Consider the following 22243-nt stretch of genomic DNA (forward strand, 5'->3'; position numbering starts at 1 on the left):
GAAGGTAGAATGCTCCTGGGTTCAATTCTCAATACACCCTGCCCCACCAACACACACATGGCCACTGTAGAGGGCAGAGTATTCTAAGGCTTCTCATCTCCACTTCAGGGACTTGTGAACAGGTGTGGTGTAGCAGCACTTCAGTCTGCTCCTCCTCCAACCGCTATTTGCAGCTGCAGACCCTTGTGGAAGTCAACCCTACCCTATGGTGAGGGGCCACCATAGCTACTGCACTGCCCTCTGGTGTGGCCTTTACAACGCCATCCCCTTATTTCACAAACTGACTTCATAAGGAGTTGGGAGCTAGAAGTGCGAGTTTTTCTTAATGTATAATAAAAGTGGGATTAAAACTTCAACTTTATAATCCATTCATCTGTTGATGGACACTTCATTTGCTTCTGTGAAAGGAATTCTGCTCAGCAATAAAAAAATAACAAAATTATGTCATTCATAAGAAGGTGGAAAGACCTGGAGAACATTCAGAGATGGGACCCATGTTTTCTCTAATATGCACTAGCTAGGGAGTATTCAGGATATCAGAAAGACTCCAGATAATGGAGAAGATTCTCAGTGGAGCCAGGGAGGAAGGGTGGAGGACGAGGAAGACAGGTTCATTAGTGGAAATCCTACCTGCGACTATGTGTACACATGTGAATATCCCACGGTCAACTTGGATACTTGGTATAGGGAGAGAGGGAAATGGGAAGGAGATAGAGTGTCGAGTACTGTGTGAATATACGTCATTGCCAATATGATCTACATTATGCTGTGAGACTATAATGTACAGACAAAAATAAAATTAAAAATATTAAAGAAATAAAAATAATAAAGACTATGGTTTTAGTCAATACCGTATAACCAGTGATGTCTAATGATCCTGGGATTCCCCCTCATTATTAGAGTAAGACTACTAGAGGAAACTATGAGCTAAAGATAAATATTGTAACATGATACCTAACACTGTCCATCTATTTCTAGAAGGGCAACTTTGTCTCTCCACTTTAATTCATGAAAAATGAGAGGGTGTGGTTCTTTAAAGGCAGGTGACGTGGGTCTTTATCAGCTCATTGGGATTTTTCCCCCTCATGACGTACAGATTGAGGACAATAATAAAAATTCTTTAGTTTTATAACATATAGCTTGATATTTAGATAATCCTGCTGGCTCTTTTGGCTTTGATGTTCAAAACTTTTGAAGAATAAAAATTGCACATATCAGGAAATACATGTTAAACTGCAAATGATTTTGTGGTTGGCCAACACACAAGGATAATGTTACACACACACACACACACACACACACACACACACACACACACACACATATATATGAAGTATATTTGACTTGAAATTGATGTTTTTAGATAAAAAATAGATATGACTAATTTCACAATGTATAGACTAAAATATAGACAGGCATATTGCACTTCTGATCATTAAGCAAAAATGCAACATGGTACAATTACCTGAAAATATATTACGAATAGTTTCTGTGTTAAAATCCCCAACAAACTAATTTGTGTTTGAGTCCACGGAAGTTGTTATTCTACCATGTACAGGTAGTAGATTTCATTATGTGAGAGTTTGGGGCATGAGTCCTATGGGCTGAACTGTCTCCCCCAAAGTCATATGTTGAGGTCCTAACACCCTGCCCTGCATGACTGTGTTTTCAGATGTGGCTTTTAGGAAGTAATTAGGTAAAATGGGCTCATCGGGTGGGGCTTTCATCATATAGGATTGACAGTCTTAGAGGAAGAGAGCCTTTGCCATCATCCAGTGCCGCTGGTGTCTGATTGTGAGCTTTTGCCCCTAGAACTATGAGAAAATCAGTGTCTGCTGTGTAAGCCTCCTTGTCTGTGGTATTTTGTCATAGTTTGTAGCAGCCTGAGCTAAGACAGGGTGAAAAAGGAGGTGGTAGTAGGCAGAAAGGTGTCCCAGCTGCTAAAACCTCTGAGTAAGCTTATAAATCAGTTTTTCCTCTGATGAATGATGAGGAAGGGTTTGTGTGGGGCTGTGGGGATGCTGGAAAGGAGGTTTTTTTTTTTTTTTTTTTTTTTTTTTTGCTGAGAGCACAAGGGTAAAGGCTGTTGGGTTTGGTGAGCCACAAGCATCCAGCATTGCTATAAATTAAAGTACAGCAGAAGCCAGGCTTTGGAAAGCCTCAAATGCCACTCTGTGGAGTGTGAATTCACCACTGCTGTAATCCTAGTACCTAATGTATTTATGGAATCTACCAGAAAATTGCAGCAGTCTTTGTTATGTATGTTGAGGTGGAAGGCAAGCATAAATGGAGGCCTGCTTGCCACTGTCCAGCCAAGACCTCTGCAGCAGCTCAGATGTAAAAACAGAGAGGCAGCGAGGGACTATAAACCATCTCAGGGTGCAGGTAGAAGAAAACTAGTGCCCTGCGATACATGCCTAGTTCAGCATTGAATGGGAAGCAATGGAGACAGACAGGCGGGACAGGCTCAGTTGGGTTTTAGGTGATCTGTTCAGTAGGATTTGGACATGGCATGTATGTTGTAGGGAATAACAGAAAGGGAGGAGTCCAGGCTAATTCTCACATCTGCCTGGTTTCACCTGTAGAGAAGAAGCAAAGAAGTTGGCCCCAGAAAGAGACATTTTGGAGTTCCTCCTAGGCACCCTGAAGATATATGGATTTAGAAAATTACTCTAGATCTCACAGAGACGAGGCAGCCTTGTTGGAGGCAGGGCTTGGCTGCTGAGAAGGGATCCCTGGAGATGTGGCCTTGAGGAGTATATATGGTTTCTCCTCCCCATGCACTCTCTTTTGCTTCTGGTCTCTGTTATGTGAGAGCAGAGCCCTTGGTCTCTCTCTCTCTCTGCTCCCCACACCATACCCTGAGCTCCACAGATTTCACCTGACCTAACATGGACTATACCTCTGAAATCTCCAGAGTTGTGAGCAAATACACCTCTTTCCTCTAAGTTGTGGTCAGGTATTTTGGATTACAGCAGTGAGAATGCTGATGGAAGTATATGCTTAAGCTGCTCTCTAGCTCAAAGTGTATTAAAACACCGACACATCTTTCTAGTATATTCCATAAAGGAAAAAAACATTACAATCTTGTCCACTCAAGGTCACAGGAATCTGAATTCATTTTTTCCTAAAGGCCAAATCAGTGGTGTAACATAAGAGAGGCGTTTGGGGATGGAGAAAGGGAACATTCACTCAACTTAAACACTTGGGCATCAACCAAAAATGGAGTGGTAGGGGTAGGAACTAAAATTGTGCATACAGTACTGCCAAAAAAAAGTTGTGCTTGCAAAGCTTGCCTTGCTGAGTTGAACTTTCTGAATAAATGCAGTACATTTTCAGTTGAAAATGACATGCTTTGTAGTCCAGGGACTTGCATGATTTCTGTATTAGTCGGGGTTCTTGCTGCTATAATATAAACACCTGACCATGTAACTTAGAAGAATGAAGATTTATTTGCTCATGGTTTCCTTGGGGATTTTAGGGTTCAGTTCATGTGAGGCCTGGAACTGCAGTTCTCAGGGTATGATGGTAGGAAGTGTAGACAGGGAGAGTGGAAGTCTTCTCTCTCACATCATGGTGGCTAGGAGCAAGAAATAGATAATCAAGGGGCATCAAAGAAACAAGCACAATCCTTAAGACCGCACCCCCAGGGACCCACCTTCTCCAGACGAACCCTAGTACCCTAGGTTTCCACCCAGATAAACCCATCACAATGGATTTATTCACTGATGATATTATAACTTAACTATATCAACCCTGAGCTTAATACGTGAGCTCTTTAGGGGGTACTCTATATCTGATCATGACAGTTATGATTTATACACACAAGAATAGAATTAGAATTAAATACCCACTTGTACTCTTATAATTTATTATGTTCAGAGGACCACCAAAATGATCAGGATACCTTGTGCTCAGAAGTTTAGGCTGAACAGAAATGATGAAAGGCACCAGGAAGCCCAACTTCCCAAATCAGGACAAAGTCATACAGGGCTGGGTCCCACAAACTGTCATTGCGTCAGCTTATCATGTAGCAGGTAGGTTGAGTGGGGAGAGATGCCAGGTTGGAAGCGAGCACTATGAGCTTGAGTAGCAGGACTTTGTGTGTTTGACTGGGCAGGACAGGAGCTGGCATTGAGAAAGGAATGCAAAGGGTCTTTGAAGAGATGGAGCCAGGGAGAGGGAGTTGGGGGTTTTGAAAGAGAGCTGTGGGTGAGAGGAGGAGGAAGAAGAAGAGGAAGAAGAAGAGGAGGAAGAGGAGGAGAAAGAAGAAGGAGAGGAAGAGGAAAAGGAGGAGGAGAAAAAAGAGAGAAGAGGAAGAGGAGGAGGGGGGGGAGAATACCACATTCAGAGGAAGGTACTAGGGAGCTGTGGCTCCTATAAAGGGGACAAGAGTCCAGGTGGATTCAGGATCCATGGGAAAAGTTCACAGCAGGAAACAAGACCTACCCACTACGGCGAGGTTGGACACTGGTTCTTTGTCCACCCATAAGGAGGGAAGCGAGAGAAAGCTGGTGGGAAATGGCCTGAGTATTTGATGGCTTAGATCAGGAGAGATAATAGGAGGTGAGATCGTTAAAGGAGAGATACAAAATGAGTTTTATTGTGGAGCAGGGATGGCAGGGGCAGCACGTGTGTGCAAAGGTGGGAAGGTGGCTCTCGGTTTGGCACACCTGTTATGAAAGACAGGTAAACAAGGAAAAACTGTAGCTGAGAGTGGTGTTGCATACCTGTAATCTTAGTACTTGGGAGGCTGAGACAGTTGGATTGCAGGTTTGAGGCCAGACTCAGAAACAGAGAGACACACAGAAACTTAGCAGGACCCTGTTTCAAAATAAAATACTAAAAAGGGCTGAGGGTGTAGCTTGAAAGTAGAATGCGTTGGATTCAATACTCAGTACCAAAATAAACAAACAAACATTTTAAAATAAAAAAGAACTGAGAGTGAAAAGAGAGAGACCCAAAGCATATTTATTTTGTCAAAATTTTAGGGGGAGCCGGGCATGGTGGGGCACCTTGTAATCCCAGTACTGGGGAGGCCGAGACAGGAGGAGCTCAGGTTCACAGCCAGTCTCACAGCTGTGAGGCCCTCTACAACTTAGTGAGACCCTATTTCAATCTCCAGTACTTCAAAAAAAAAAAAATAAAGCTGGGTGTGGTGGCACATGCTTTAATACTAGCATTTGGAAGCCTGAGATAGGAGAATTGCAGTTCGAAGACAGCCTCAGCTACTACTTAGTGAGGCCCTTTGCAACTCAGTGAGACTTTGTTTCAAAATAAAGAATAAAAAAAATAGGGCTCGGGTTGTAGCTCAGAGGTAGAATGCCCGTGGGTTCCGTCCTCAGTATTGCAAATAAATAAATAAATAAATAAATAAAATAAATAAAATAAATTTAGGTGGCATGGAAGCCTTCAGATATGAAGACACAGTGATTCAGGGAAAACTGTCTATTTTTTGTGAGAATCAATGAACCATGGACAACTTTGTAGAAAGGTGATTGGACCAGAGTGTGACCTCATGGTACAGACTAAGAGGGGAGACCTGGGAAGGCCTGTTCGATTCTTCTTGACTCCTCTGGAAGAAGGGTCTTATCATTGGCTATCAGACGAGGTAGGTCGGAGGATTTCTCTATGGCCAGCTTTCCACCGAGGGCAGGGGCAGGCCTGAGTAGCATTTCTAGGTCTGCTGGCTGTCTTTGGAGAAAGGTTTCTTGTGTCTCAGGGACTCACCCGGGGAAGAGGTATTCTAGTTTCAGAGGCTTGCTTTGAGTAGAGGGAGAGTGTCAAAAGAAAGGTTCCTTCCAAAGCCTCCCACTGCCCCTCAGTTCACGATATTCAGAATGCCAAGAGTTTTGCTTTGAGGCATATTTTCTGAGCCTCAACATTTGCTTTGTTTTGGGGCAGGAATAGAAGGATAAAAATAACTCATTGATCTTAGACAATTTTTACAGAGGAGGAACTGTCAGTATTTGAGGTTCCAGAAACTTCCAGAGATCAGATCAGAGTGCCCTCTTGGTGGAAAGTTAAGGATTCAGGGACTTGTGGAGTAAGTCTAGTCATTTCTACGGAAGAGGAGGAAGGACAAAAAAGCCATAAAGAAGTAAGAATCTAGAAAGTGACTCCCGGTTTGACTTTAGTCTAAAATGAGCTAAGGACCCAGGAGACAGAGAGCCCTGGTTTGGATCCCATTTTGGCTGTCTCCATCTGGGCTTTCCGAGCAAGGCTGGCCTGTCCAAGTCTCCAGCTGTGGTCTTTAATTTAGAAAACCAGATCTGCTGCCGGGCGTGGTGGCGCACACGTGTAATCCCAGCATTCGGGAGGCTGAGACAGGAGGAGCACAGTTTAGGGACAGCCTCCGCTCCTTAGTGAGGCCCTTTGCAACTCAGTGAGACCTGGTTTCAAAATAAAGAATAAAAATAGGGCTGGGGGTGTAGCTCGGAGGGAAAATGCCCCTGGGTTCCATCCCCAGTATTAAATAAAAAAAGAAAAAGAAAACCAGGTCTGTCATACATTCTATGATGGGTAACAGATTGATTAGACAACTCAGTCTTAGATAGACCTCTATTAAATGTGAGGTCTAGCAGGGTGGGATCGTACATGCCTGTAATCTCAGTATTTGGGAGGCTGGGAAGGAAGGATCGCAGATTCAAGGACAGCCTCAGCAAACTAGTGAGACTCTCAGAAACCTAGCAGGACCAGATCCTGTTTCAAAAACAAACCAATAACAACAACAACAACAAAACTGAAAATGAAAAAGATAGCCAGGCATGGTGGTGCATGCTTGTAATCCCAGCGCTTGGGAGGCTGAGACAGGAGGATCGCATAGGTTCCAAGCCAGCCTCAGCTACTTAGTGAGGCTCTCAGCAACTTAGTGAGACCCTGTTTCCAAATAAAGTATAAAATATAGGTCTGGGAGTATAGCCCGGAGGTAGAAAAGCCCCTGGGTTCCACACCAACTACCACACACACAAAAAAGATATAACTAGGTTTGTATCTCAGATGTAGAATACCCTTGGGTTCAAATCCCCAATATCACAAAATAAATAAACAAGAACACCACAAGGTCCCTGTTTAATTTTAATTTTCTCTCCTGTAATGGAGTCTGTCTTGACGTCCATGAAGATGGTAAGGTGTATCCTCCTCTCATCCTCACGTGCGGGGCACTGCTATTAATTACAGTAAGTGACAAAGATTCCCCTTGTTGTGGGGTCAACACAAGGATGAATCTTTGTTACTGACGGCAAATAATAGACACGTAACAGCGATCAAGGGTCAGGCCAGGACGACATGCTCCAAGCACGCAGCGGGCCCGTGGCACCTTCTTCTGAACGGACCCAAGGGGCCGCAGGGAGACGGAGCGGCTGTTATCTTGCAAGGTGCCGCCCATGAAAACGCAGCCTTCGCCCTTTTTTCCTCGCTCACTTCTGGCACTGGAACAACCTGTCTCTTTACATTCGTTCAGTTCTGTAGAGAAATGGTCATTTGGTAGGAAAATAGTGGGAAAATCCAGGCAAGAATCAGTTTCTAAAGTCACCACTGAATGATTGCTTTCTCATTGTGTTCCACGGGACTGGAAAAATCATTCCTTTTGGGACATATTTTTCTTTCTTTCTTTTTTTGCTTTATGTTTTCATTCTGTTTGGAGCACACGTATGCGCCAGAAATGAAAACATTTTCAAAGGGCAAGTTCCAAGGACTCTTAAAAATAGGATCTGTTGCCAAATATACATTTCCCCAATATGTAAATGGCTGAGAAGGACCACAATGAAAAGCACATGCTTTTCAAATTTTACTTAGTAAAAAAATAAGAGCTAGAGGGTAGGATTCCAAGCCCTGAAATGCCTTCACCTACTGGTTTCCATTTAAATTTTATTCTGTCTTTAGGTATCATTCTTTGTACATTTTACATCTATCTTTTAATCAAAGCTGAATAAAGCTATTAGGAAGAATTTTCTTCTCCAAGTGGGAAAAAAGTATTTAATCACATATACACACACGTCTGTGACTTGATAGGAACCTTTCAAATCATTATCAGGACTCAAGAAGAGATAAAACACCCCTACCGTGCTTGGGACCCCGGAGGCTGCTTCTCAGACCCAGGGATGAACAAGTTAGTTAGAAAGGACGTGAGGATTCACAGAGGTGAGAAGCCTTTTATTTCTTACTTTCTGTGGCTTGCAACCAGGAATCACCTCAAATTCTCTCTAGGGGGAAACCCCAAAAAGGCCGAGCATAAATACATTCATCAGAGCCTAGAAGTCGACGGTGCTAGGTCTGTTTAGAATTCTCTGCTATCACTCAGCGCGCACGAATATCCTCTGGCCTTAACTCTGCACCTTGTCATTTAGAAAAATTATCATACTTTATGAAAAACTCATGGTTGAGTTAGTCTCGCGGATGCTAAAAAAATAGTCTTTTTGATCAAAGGAAGGCAACGTTCTAAGTTATTGTATGTCATATTGTCGGAGGCTCACAAACCTGCAAGGCCACAGCTTCCTCCTGTGGGGCTAGAGTCGGTGGGTTCCCTGGAGACCACTTCTCCTTCCAGCAGGGGCCTGGGGACAGAGCCAGTCCATCGATAGCTCCTGGAGATCTAGACCTTTCTCCTTGGAATTATCTGGCGTTCCCAGCTCTGGTTAAATTTTGTCTTCAATATCTTAATATCTCCAAGATAGGCCATGGAAAAAGAAACTTAGAAAATGTTTCACCTTTACTGTTTAAAAGTTGTGACCTTTGCTCACACTTGCCAGAGAAAGTGCTTATAGCACCAGTTAACATGAATTATTAACTCCCAGATTAATAATTTATTAGAAGCCTAAAGGTCCTCGGCACTGCCAGATCACACTATTGAAAGAAAAATGAAGAAAACAGATCTAATTATATATAACAATTTGCGGACGATGCTTGGAATAAGTAATGCATTCAGGCTTTCTAGAAGATTTCTCATTTCCCCTTCAAGACCACACGGGCTAAAGAGTCAAGCAAATTCTTCTACCATTCCTATAATGACTCATGCCGATATGTTGGTTTAAACAACTTTTATGCAACAAATATTCCTATACCTCTATATGTCAACTTCTATTTAAAACACTGGTACCAGGCTGGGTGTGGTGGTGCACGCTTGTAATCCCCGTGCTTGGGAGGCAGAGACAGAAGGATCACGCAGGTTCGAAGCCATCCGTGTGTGCTGGCTTAGGAGACCCTGTTTCCAAATTTAAAAAATGTAAAAATAGGTCTGGGAGTGTAGCCCGGAGGTAGAAGGGCCTCCAGGAAACCCAGAACCACACACACACACACACACACACACACACACACACACACACAAAACACTGGTACCTACTAATTTATTTAATAACTCCTCCTAACAACACTTTGAGTTAGTTACTGCCATCCATGTGTTACAGAAGAAAGTAAAAAGCACAGAGGTTCAGAGAAAGAGAGATGGCAACTGGCTATGTTACTTTGCCAGGGCAGCCATAACAAAGTATTATAGCAAACTGGGTGTCTTCAGCTACTCGGGAATTTAGCATCTTACCAGGTACCCGGGAATTTAGCATCCCACCCTTTGGAGGAGCTGGTTCCTCTCAAGGGCTCTGAAGGGAAATCTTCCCTCTCCTGGCTTCTGATAGCAGCTGGTGGTCTTTAGCATTCCTCGGCTGGCAGACATGTCTCCCCATCTCTGCTTGTCTTTTGTGGTGGCATTCTGTGTGCATATCTGAGTCCCCATTTCATAAGGACAGAAGTCATAATGGATTCGGATAATTTCTAATTTGACTACCTGTGAGAAGACTGTCTCCCAACAAGGGCCCATTCTGAGATTCTGGGAGTTCAGACTTCAATATAGATGTTGGAGAAAGGCAGTCTCCAGGCAGTCTCAACATTGGTAGAGCCAAGATTGGAAGCAGGACATCTGGCCTGGGTCTGTGCTCTGAACAGTTCTACTATGCAGTCCCCCAAATTTTGATCTTCTTGACTATATAAAGCTCATTGAGGCAAGTTTAATCATTGTATCTTACTAATTCTTATCCAAGAGCTATCCTAAGCTTGTGTGGTATTAGAGACAGTGTCTTTTTGAACTTAGACAAGGAATTGCTTGATGAGGGGGACTGAACTGGACTGAATTGCTTGTTGGGGGGACTGAATGCTCCTCAGACTAGAAACCAGTATGTTTGAGAACTTAAAAAAACTCTTGAGGCTCGTCCTGCTTGACTTCTGAGCACACGTTTCCCTAGATCCACATTTTAAAGGCATCTTAGGAGGGAAGGGTCTAATTACTCCCCCTCCCCACCCCTTTTCTTGGAGTCAGGAACAGGTTATACTTATAGCACCTCGGCTCCTTCGCATTATCTCCCTGACCTCGCCACCTCTTGAAATGGGAACAGGGAAATCAAAAGGCCATGAGTTCTGAGTCTTTGGCTTTTAAAAAAAATATTTTTTGTGGTACTGGGCATGGAACCCAAGGGTATTCTACCTCTATTTTATTCTTTTATTTTGAAACAGCGTCTCACTAAGTTGCTGAGGCTGGCTGTGAACCTGTGATCCTCCTGACTCAGCGTCCCAAGTACTGGGATCACAAGCGTGTGCCACCACGCCTGGCTCGGTTTTTCTGTTTTTGTTCTTTTAAATACACTTTCATGATGAATTGTACTTATACATCATGAAACAGTTCAGTGTAACAGGAGCACACACACACACACACACACACACACACACACACACACACACAATTGGTGTGTTTCCCTTTCCATCTCACCTGATCCCTTCCCCCTCCCTCTATGTGTTATTAAAATGGGCATTCATAATTTCATATATGAACATAGCATTATTTGAAGGTTTTCCTTCACCAAATCTCCTCCTCACCACCTCCGTCTTCCAGGTCCCCTCTATCACTGCACTGGGGTTTCTCCTCCTTTATCTGGGGCCCCCTTTCTTTGCTAATTTCTCCTGAGCTCCCACATATGAGAAAAAACATAGGACCTTTGACTTTCTGACACTGGCTGATCTCACTTCGCATAATACACTCTAGTTTTATCTGTTTTTCTGCCAGCGACATAGTTTTATTCTTCTTTCTGACTGAGCCGAATTCCACAGTGTGTAGAGGCCACTGTTCAGTAACCCATTCATCACTTGCTGGACGCCCAGGCTGGTGCCATAACTTGGCTGCTGCTGATTGTGTTGCTATGATATTAGATAGTCGTTGGCCTTTTAACTCGATAGTAAGAAAAACTGAAAAAATCCTGTTTCTTTACAGAGAAGGGAAAAGAAAGGAAAAGAAAAGAAAAAAGAATAAAGAGAAAACTAGAAAAGTAAAAGAACAGAGAACTTTGGAAATGAAAGTAAAAATAAGGGGTTAGGACTTAGGAAATTATGCTTTTGCTTCGTTTAAGGCCAATTTTCAAAGAAGAGTGACAGCGTGCACAGGGTCGACCATTCTACTATCTGAAGCCAGGGCGGAGTAGAGGTCTCACTATTGAGCTCCTTCTGCCAGGTGTCTGGGGCTCACTGTCCAGTCAGGTTCCCAGAACCATACGCTACACTTGGCTCCCGACCCCAATGTTTCCTAGTATTTTCTCTTTTCTTTCTGAATCCTTGTATGTTCAGACTTAATAGCACTTTACTGAAGTTTATGTGTCAGATTAATTCCTTGTTTTTTTTTTCCCCTTGGCAACAGAGATTGTTCTGAAAATCGTGAAGTAGACAGCCAGGTAGGTTACAGGAATTTCTTTCTATTTTGTGTGGGTAAATGTCCTTTTCTCTCAGTATGTTTACAGATATGCTGTGCTCTGAAGGCAGAAGTCATAGAGTCATTTCTAAATTGACTATGAAGGAGGGCAGAGGACACATGGGTCACTTCAGAGGGAGGTGCAGGGAAGCTCAGGGCATGGCCCGGGTCTCTTTGTTTGGCTGGGTCTCTGAGAAGCGACATCAGGTCTGCTTAGGAATTTCTGACTCTTGCCTCAAAATGACTGGCCCTAGCAATGCGGCCAGGCTTCATTTCTCTCACTCTATTAGGAGCTGCTCTTCTTCTGAAGCCCCAACACAGGTTAATTCATGAGAATCTAACAGATGAGTAGGCTGCAAAGATGGCCCCAGCCCTTCACTTTCCCTGTATCTGTGTGTGTGCGTGCATGCGTGCGTGTGTGTGTGTTGGTACTAGAGGCTGAACCCAGGAACATTCTGAACCCAGGAACATTCTACCTCCAAGCTATACCCTCACACCTATTTTATTTTAAAAGAGGGTCTTGCTAAGTTGCTGAGGACCTCAGTAAGTGGCTGATGCTGTCCTTGAATATGTGATCCTCCTGTTTCAACCTTAAAAGTCCTGGGGTTACAGGCTACCCTGTGACTTGTACTGGCCAAGAAAATGTGGCAGAGGTGATTCTGTGCCATTTCTTAGCCTAGCGTGTGAGCTCAGGGGGAATGATCTTGCTGTTATTCTTCATTGGAACCCCACGCAGGTACCTTGTGGGGAAGATCAGGTTAGCCTATTGGAGGAAGAACAAACATATGGAAGAGAGGTAAGATATTCCAGCTGAGGTAAGATGACCAGGCAATCCTGGGCTGATTCAGCAGCTAAACACAGATGTGTATGTGAGCCAAAGCAAAATCAGAGAACCATGCAACTAAGCCAAGACTCAACAGCTGACTGGATCATGAGCTAAACAAGTGGTGGTTGTTTTAAACTACAACCTTTTGAGGTGTCTTTTTTTTCTTGGTATTGAGGATTGAACCAGCCCTATTTTTAATTTTGAAACAGGGTCTCACTAAGTTACAGAGTGCCTTGGTAAGTTTCTGAGACTGGCCACAAACCTGCCATCTTCCTGCTTCAGCCTTCCAAGTACCAGGATTACAGCCATGTTTCACCATACCTGGCTTACTGTGTTATTTTTTTTTAATGCAACAATAACTGATATTCTAGCTGGGAGAGTTTATCAAGTTCTGTCAAGTTTCTGGTCTCTTTACTTGCTGATGTTCCTTTAAGAGCATCAATAAATGTTTGTTTATGAGCCAGGCATGGTGCCACATGCCCATAATCCCAGTACTTGGGAGGCTGAGACAAGAGGGTTATAGGCTTGCAGCCAGCTTTAGCAACCTAGAGAGGCCCTTTATGACTTAGTGAGACTCTGTTTCAAAATAAAAAAAAATAAATAGGTATGAGGTATAGCTCAGAGGCTGGGCATCCCTGAATCCAATCCATCATTTGCACATGTGCACCCACCCACCCACACGTCTATTTATACAGAGAGCCGAGTAACGTTGGTATCACCTCTGTTTTCATGACTCAAGATGCTTGCTAGTGGGAATATTGCCAGGCACTGCTTGAGCTCATCTCTGGGCTCCCTTTTCATGGTGTGAGATCCAAGATGAAACATTTTGTCCTTTACTTTAGATAGGGTGTCCTGGCATGCCCTTGACCACTGGACCGCTAGAGAGTTATACTCATGTAGTGAGCCCCAGAATCTCCCCAGGGATTTCTCGTCCTCTGGAACATATGTGAACTCCTACGGTCTCCAGTGTACTTGTCAGTTCTTGCTCATGTGGCCTGGCTTGGAGGATGTCATCCTCTAGTGCATCTGTGTGATGCTCTAGGGAAGCAGCTGTCTACTGTCTATAACATGACAGAGGGCTGAAGAGTCAACATAGTTCATGGGCACTTTTTTATGGTCTCAGGCTCCATCCTAAGAGTCGATTTAGACAATCTCCTGGGTCTTGCTGAAGAAGGTGAAATTCCAAGCAAGGCCAGTTTCTATGCCAAGGTCAGGTTCCCTGATGGGAAAGACTGGGGTCTGACACTCAAGTCCAAGATGGCAACTAGTGAGATGCCCAGACACAAAGTTTAAGATGGTCACTCTCAGGTGTGTGTGTGTGTGTGTGTGTGTGTGTAAGGAGGGGGTCCCTTGTAACTTTGCTCCCCAGAAATCTCATTCACCGTACTCTGGTCCCAGCCCTGCCTGGATGGAGATATCTAGGTTGGTGCCTTCAAAATCTTGAACCCCAACATCCCCCTGAACCCTCTGAGCTGCAGAAATAGTTTAGTCTCTGGGAATAGATAGAACCCCCCTCCTGTTTAGAGACAATGCAGAGACCTCTCTGCTGCCCCACCTCCACTGTTGGCCCACAGACCCACGGCTAGGGCCACATCACAGCAACTCCAGCTGAGGATGACAGAATGGACATTCCCTCTTTCCTGTTCTGTTCCCCTCAGTTAGGTCACCTTGTTTGTTCATTCATGGTTTCTTTTTCATCTAGAGTTTCTCCTCCTATGACCCCTTTTCCCCCTAGCTCTGATAACAGGAAGAAGCTGCTGGGCCGGGTGGCAAGAATCAGTGGACTTGGGAGCTTGCAAGGGCAGGTCCTGAGGGGCAGGGTCACAGGCTCAGAGCAGAGATTGGCTGGGGGAGAGTTCACTGCAGGGGCGTCCTCTGCAGAGACTGAACTCTGAAGCAATGCCCCCAGGATTCTTTGCAACCCTATTGCTAGGTTGCTCATTGCCAATCCAGATCACTTCAGAAAACTGGTTGACAACGGGGAGGACTATGGAGTCAGGAATTTTGATTCCTTGAACTTAGTGCAAAACCTGTAATTAGGACTTCAGATCCGATACTCTCACCCCACCCTGGTGCTTTCTCTGATCCCTGACATTAATAGCTTAATTATGGTACTAAAATCTGTTTGTGTATAACAGGTGCTATTTGTATTTACTTTCTCATTCCCTGATCCCTCCTTCACTTTTTTTTTTGTGGAACTAGAAATTGAACCCAGGGGCATTCTATATCCAAGCCACCCCCCAAAATCTGTTATTTCATTTTTGCTCTTTTTGTAACTTTTATTTGATTTCTTTCTTTCTCTTTTTTTCCTATGTTTTTTTTTTAAAGTGGTGCATTGTAGTCATACAGCCTAATGGGGTACAAGATGGTAGAGGCACACACGCACACATCACTCATTTAGCCCTTCCCCAATTCCCACCCCATTCCCTCCCCCTTCTCTCCTTTACATGTTTGGTTTATTGTTTTACTTTGATATGTTTGTGAATGTAGGTCATGTACAGTAGGGAATGTCCCTCTTTCCCATTCTGTCCCCCTCAGTTAGGTCACCTTGTTTGCTCATTCATGGTTTCTTTTTCATCTAGAGTTCCTCCTCCTATGACCCTTTCCCCCCCTAGCTTCCACATATTAGGAAAAATATCTGATTTCTTACTTTTTGTGACTGACTAATCTCACTTAGCATAATGTTCTCCAGTTCCATCCATTTCCCTGCAAATGATGTAATTATGGCTGAATAAAATTCCATTACATACATATCCCATAGTTTTGTAATCCATTCATCTGTTGATGGACATCCTGGCTGGTTCCATAGTTTGGCAATGGTAAATTGTGCAGCTATGAACTTAGACACACATGCATTGGTTTGGTAGTTTGGTTTCCATTCTTCTGGGTAGATACCCAGAAGTGGCATTGCTGGATCATATGGTAGGTTGATTCCAGTTCTTCTGAAGATACTGTTTTCCAAATTAGTTACACTAATTTGCAATTTCACCGAAAATATAGAAGAGTTCCCACTTCTTCACATCCTCACCAGTCTTTGTTGTTTATGTTTTGAATGATTTTCATTCTAATTGGAGTTAGGTAAAATCTCAAGGTAGTTTTGATTTGCATTTCTCTGATTGCTAATGATGTTGAACATTTTTTCACACATGTATTGGCAATTTGAATCTCTTCTTTTGTGAAGTGTCTATTTAATTCACTTGCCCATTTTTTAATTGGGTTATTTGTTTTCTTAGTGGTGAGTTTCTTGAGTTCTCTATAGTCTAGATATTAGTCTTCTATTGAAGGAATAGTTGGCCAAATTTTTCTTCCATTCTGTTGGCACTCCGTTGAGGTTCTTGATAGTTTCCTTTGCTTTACAGAAGCTCTTTAGTTTTTATTCTTTATTTTGAAACAAGGGCCTAAGTTGTGGAGAGCCTCATTAAGTAGTTGAGCTGGGCCATAAATCTGTTATCCTCCTCTCCTAGCCTCCCAAGTACTAGGATTATAAACACACACTACCATTCCCCACCCTCCTTCACATTTGAACCTGCTGAATTCAAACTATCCTTACTCAGGTCTTCTTTTTGTTGAACAACCCAGTGGGCACTTTTCACTCTTCTGTAATGATGTGAAAGCCTTATTCTCAGAACATTTGCACCAGAACTCCTTGCAGGCAGGGACTTCGTTTAGCATTATCTGAAGAACAACCTAAGTCACTCCAAAGATGACCACCTCATAATCCCAGAACCTACTGATATTTTAAGTAATATGGTTGCTAGTCAGCGGCTTTGAAATGAGGAGCTTATCCTGGGTAATCGCATGGATACAAAGTCATCACATGGGACCTTATTAGAAAGAGGTTGGAGAGAAACATTTGAAGATGCTGCACTACTGCCACCATCTTTAAAGATGGAAGAAGGGACCATGAGCCAGCTATGTGGGGTAGGTAGGCAGTCGTGCTTCATTGGTTCCTATGTCTGAGGTTTAAAATGGGAAACCTTTACTGCAGCTCAGCATCTGTCCCCACAGGGTTGTCCCTGATAGAATTGAAGGTGCCATCCTTGGGCATAGATTCTGACAAAAGGAGGAGACTTCTCTGCTGGCAACACTCTAGTTCTCTGGTGGCATAAAGCTGGCTGGAGTTGTGTTGGGAGATATCCACTTCTGATCCAAAATCTGACCCCAGAGGTAACACCCCACAGGATAGACAGATGAGGCCCCCAGAGCTGCTGCAAATCAGAGAGGGGGGTTCAGTCAGCACTGAGAAACCATTCTATGCTTGGAACCTGGGATGATTTAATGAAGATATATGATGGTTGAATGTTGTCTCTTCAATCCATATCTTGAAGGTCTAATTCCCCAGGGTCTCAGCATGAGGCCTTTATAGAGGGAACGAGGTCTTAGGGAATCAGGTCAAAAGGAGGTCATTGGGGTGGGCCCTAACCCAGTAGGACTGTTGTCCTCACTTGAAGGGAAGATGTGGACTTAGAGACCAGAGACACACAGAAGGAAGAGGCCTAGATGTGAGGAGATAGAGGGAGAAGATGCCTCCTAACAGCCACAGTGGGGCTTGGGACAAATACTCCCTTGTGTCCCTGAAGGAACCAGCCTGCTTGTTACCTTCATCTTGAACTTCTGGCCCCCATACCTGAGTAAGAAGGAACATCTATTGTTTAAGCCACCAGCCATGCCTTTTGGGTTTTGGCAGCCATGCCAGACTGCAAGCCGGAAACCTCTACTTTCTGCCATGTGCTTACAAGAAGGGGTGTCCATTCCTAGGAGAGCTGGGGGGCCCAATCCCAAATGTACCTAAGAAGGCGAGGCCTCCCTGCCCTTGCTGTGTGAGATGGAGGTGGAACATTCAGGACCCACCTTTGCTGCTCCTTCCCAGAGCACCAAGTTCAAGAGGAAAATGTGAAAGCCCAGGGCTGCACCCAGGGGAGGAGGGTCGGCGAAGAGCTATCTGTTACGGTGGGGACTTTCTGAGAAGAGGAATTAGAGACAAATAATGTCATTTTCTCCAAAGACAAGTAATGATTACAGGGCTCCAACTTCTGGAAAGTAAGATGCTTCTGCGAATGTCTACACAGATAAACAAAGTTAAAGAACAGGTTATAAATGGGCCTGTGCTTGGAGACCACGACGCGGTGACTCAGGCTCTGTCTGTCACTCTAACTCGATTCCTCAGCCCTGCCTGCCCCACGACGGCACGGGGAGGAGACTTCTCCATAAGGCAGAGCATCACTCTGCCTCAACGGCCCCAAAAGGCAGAAGTTAGAAGAGGAAATGAGATTTTTCTCCTCTTTGTTCCTGATAGGTTTTAGAAGGTGTGTCTTTTTACTTTTTTATTCTTTATTTTTTGGTAGTAAGACTTGAATCCTGAGAACATTCTATCTCTGGGCTATATCCCCAGCCATTATTTTAAATTTTGAAACAGTCTTGCTAAGCTGCTGGGAGTCTTGCTAAGTTACCGAGGCTAACCTCAAACCTGTGATCCTCCTGTCTCAGACTCTCCAGTCCTGGAATTACAGGTGTAAGCCACCATACCTCGTTTAGAAAACGCATCTTAATGAAAAGAAGTTCACAAAGTGCATTCTAACAGGTATGCAGGTGATGGTTTCCTTGTTCCCTGGAGGAATGGCTTTGCTCATTTACTAGAGACTTCTATTGGTGTCTGAGGCTGGCCTAGGGAGCAAAACGGTAAGGTGCTGTGTCTCACCTTTCTAGTTTAGGGAGAGCCATTCTGTGCCAAGTGTCAAAGGGAACTTTCTTTCCAATCATGAAAGCCCTGATATCTCCTGCTGTTTATGTTCCTTAAGTGACTACTCTGTGTCATCCATGGATGAGTGTGTTGGGAAATACAGCCCTAAATGCTTCACTTACAAGGCCAGAGGTGTCTTCACGAGAGCATCTGATGTCTTCTAGGTCCAATTGTAGGAACCATAGGATGGGGCAGAAAGAAGAGGGTGGGGTCAAGAAGAGAGTGGGGTCATTTGGGAAAGGTAGAAGCCACCACTGTCTGGTGGAGTTACGATGGACAAGGATAGTAGGCAAGAGCTCAAGGTGGGACCCATTACTCGGTCTTAGGAATGGCCTTAGGAAAAGCAAGGTTAAAATCAAAAGTAAGCATGATTCAAAATGGAAGGGCCCAGGCAGCCGGTGCAGGAGCTGCAGAAAACATTTTAAAGCTGTTGTTTGAGGCTTGTGCAGCTGGTGATACTGGAACTCTCAAAAATTTCTCATCACTAGAGATTTATGGATATAGATGCCAGTGTATCATTTATCAGAATGATAAAGTGCATATTTTGGAGTGATGTGACATTGGGAAGGGACCAGAGAGAGGTGGGGAGGGACAAAAATTTCATGCCTCTTCGTACCTAGATATGTGGATTCCTGCAGGAGTGGATCTGTGCTTCCAAGGGCTTTGGGTGGAGCTGTCGCTGATGGCTGTCTGGTGTTCCCCCTCATATGAGCCAGGGCTCGAACTTGTGTTGATGCTCCCAGTTTCCCAGGGGTGCTTACTCAGTCACTAGAGTCCTGGAAAGTCACCGGACCTCTCTGTGATTCTCTTCACTTATGTGTAGGAAAGGAGATGACAATATAAACCACACTTGTTTCCCAGGATAAGTAGGAAGACTGGACTTTGAATGTGTTCAATGAAAATATTCTTAATTATTTTAGAATTATTAAAAGGAAGGAAGAAAAGAAGACAGGAAGGAAAAAGGGAGGAGAGGAGGAGAAAGAGAAGAAGGAAGGAAGGGCATAGAGCAGAAAAATAGGAAGTAACTACAGTCACTAGAATATTATCACCCACCATATTAAGATTTTTTAAACTAATTTAGTCACAGTAGGGTGCTCTGAGAGAAGAGAGATAGTATCTTTCAAAATCTCTTTCTTAAGCACATAAGCTAGAAAATGTATTAGTAGTACATTCACTGAACTTATATCCTGTCCGAAAACCTGAATTCCAGTCTCTGGAAACTTAATTGCTTTATGTGTCTTAACTTTTCTTGTTGTATTGTTGGCTGCAGTCCTCCTCAAACTCTCAGGATTCTCTCTAAAACTGCAGAACAGTGCAATATACTTTAACCAACCCGTCCTAAACCACAAAACCCATCACAAAGTCTGGCCGAGCAGATTAGCAGTAAGAGGATGTCTTTGAAAGACTAAGATGAACATTAAATTAATCAACCAATGCTCTGGGGGGAAATGGCCACTAATTTCAAATTTTTCATCTCTGGAAAATCAATTATTATTATGTTTATTGATGTTGTATTTGTCACTAGTTTCAGCCATTTCCCCTGATGACATGGGTTAAAATAAGAACATTGTTATAAAAGAGATTAGACGTGTTCGATTCTGTTTCTAGACTTTCCATCTCTTAGCTACCTGGGGTTTGGGAGAGAAATTGATGGCCGTGGGGCAAGGCTGAGCTTGATTTCCTTTGTTCTTTTCTATAGTTATCGCTTTCACCTAAGAATTTAAATATTTAAGCACCAGTTAATACTTAATATTCACTGTAGGAATAGTAAGAATTTTTGAGACAAAATTACAGGATTTTGGAGACATGTAAGTAAAGTTATCACTCCCTTAGAGCTGGTTGAAGCTTGGAATTTGTTTCCTGACTCCCAAAAGATTTGGAGACCCTTCTGTCATAGTACAAGATGAAAGTCTGTCTCTTGTGCCTGCTGGACAGAAGGGGCTTTTTGCTAATGCATTTAATACCCTAGATGGTCCTGACCCAGGGGGCCCGTTTAATGCCAATGTGTGTGCATTGTTCCAATCCTAAGTGTCCATTCCCCGTAGAATGGTTCTCATCCTGTTAGAAACACCTGGTGATATGTAATTCCCACAACAGGGATCCAGACAGATTCAATAGCACAATACACATTATCCTCCCATTTGCATATGCAAATATGAATAGCTATTTATACCTGTGTGTGTGTGTGTGTGTGTGTGTGTGTGTGTGTGATCTCCATACAACATTAGAAGAGTAATTCCACAGTCACAGTTCATGTTTTATTATATTCCATTAACTGGGAGATATTGGTAGTAAAATCATATATATGATCTACTTCTCTAAAGCTCCAAAGTAGGGAAGAAGCCTTTAACGTGTGATCCTTTGAGGGGCATTTAAAGTCCAAACTATAGCAGATAGTGCAAAAGAAGAGAAAAAAGATTCTAGAAGAGAGAAGAGGTTCTATGATCGTAGTCTATTTTCCACTAACTAGGAGATGTTGATAGTAAAGAAGAACATATTATTCACTAAATGCAGTTAAGCCGCAGCTATGGTCAACTCTTGATTTCCAGTGGTGGACAGCTGTGGCGGAGGCACAGAAGACAGCAGGAGCATGCTGACGGTCATCTGATCAAGTCTTGGGAGGCAAGGGGCATCGAGAACCGGGTTCTGATCTCTGTCCTCTGCATCTGGGCTTGTGCTTCCCTGCTTGGCAGTGAGCCGACACAGGTGCTCTCATCTGCAGAGGTGGAGGGGCCCCAGTGCACTGTGCTGCAGCCTTTGCCATGGCAAACTCAACCACAAACAGTCACACTTTGATCATTTTTAGGAAACAGAATTGACAGAACCTGATAACATTAGATGTAGAAATGAAAGAGAGTTAAAGATGGCTATGAGATATCAAACCCATACGAATGGGTATTAAGTGGAATGGTGATATTAACAAAAAGAACTTGGATGAGGAATTAATTTATTTTCCCCCTTTTTAGTGTAATCATGCGAGGAAGGAATGTATATAAGATTTTAAATGTAAGGTGAAGGACATGCGATTGGAAGCTGAAAACTTTGTCTGGGAACTCCATAGAGAGTCCAACAGACTCATCATCACATGGGTGATGGTCCTATGAGAGAGGTTGCCCCCTGGAAAAGCTGTTATGAAAGTCTGGGAAAGTTCCTTGGTGGACAAACGTGTTCAGTTACAGGTAGAAGAAAGAATGGTCAGAAAGAGCTATCCTTGAAACCATAAGAGGATGCCATTTCAGCAGGAAAGTATGCTTTCCACCAGTGAGGACAGCCCACGGACAGGCAGGACAACTTTGGAGATGAGCTCTGTTGCATGAACATAGCGATGTTCCCTGGGGGCGAAGTCACAGGGCAGAGCCAGCTGGCAGCCTGGCCCAAGTCTCCATGTGGAGGGCACAAGCCTTAGCTTGGGCTTAGGCTGGCAGTGGACTAAAGAGAATGAATGAGCGGTGAGGAGGGAGGTCAGGTGTTACCATACCCATTTCTAGGAGATCCTCATTCTCATCTCAAATTTCTGTCCCACTGGGCACCACAGAGGTGGCCCTTTGTATCCTCCTGCCATCAGAAAAGAACTCCAATTTTCCGTTCCGAATGTAGAACTAAAATTGTTATACATGGTGGTGGTGGTGATGATATGTTCATTCTTTTGGTTGGAAGTTCTTTCCTTGTCACCACTTTGAGGTGGACATTAGGTTTTATCCATCATCAGGTTGATAAATAATGAAAACCTGGAATCGCTAAATGAGTAGTGACTGGGAGGTTGCTTAAGTGGATTACACCCATTAATCCAGTAGTATTAGACTCTTTTCTTTTTTGTAGAAAAATAGTAAGTCCATAGATCTATAGAAATGGCCAATCATTGGTTCAAATGTACTCTGGGATACCATCTACATCTGGGAAGCCTCATAACATGGAAAAAGCCATCTTCTTCCTCTCTACAAATTATAGTAAACAA

This window comes from Muscardinus avellanarius (genome assembly GCF_963383645.1).
Source record: "Muscardinus avellanarius genome assembly, chromosome: 5".
Classification (NCBI taxonomy): domain Eukaryota; kingdom Metazoa; phylum Chordata; class Mammalia; order Rodentia; family Gliridae; genus Muscardinus; species Muscardinus avellanarius.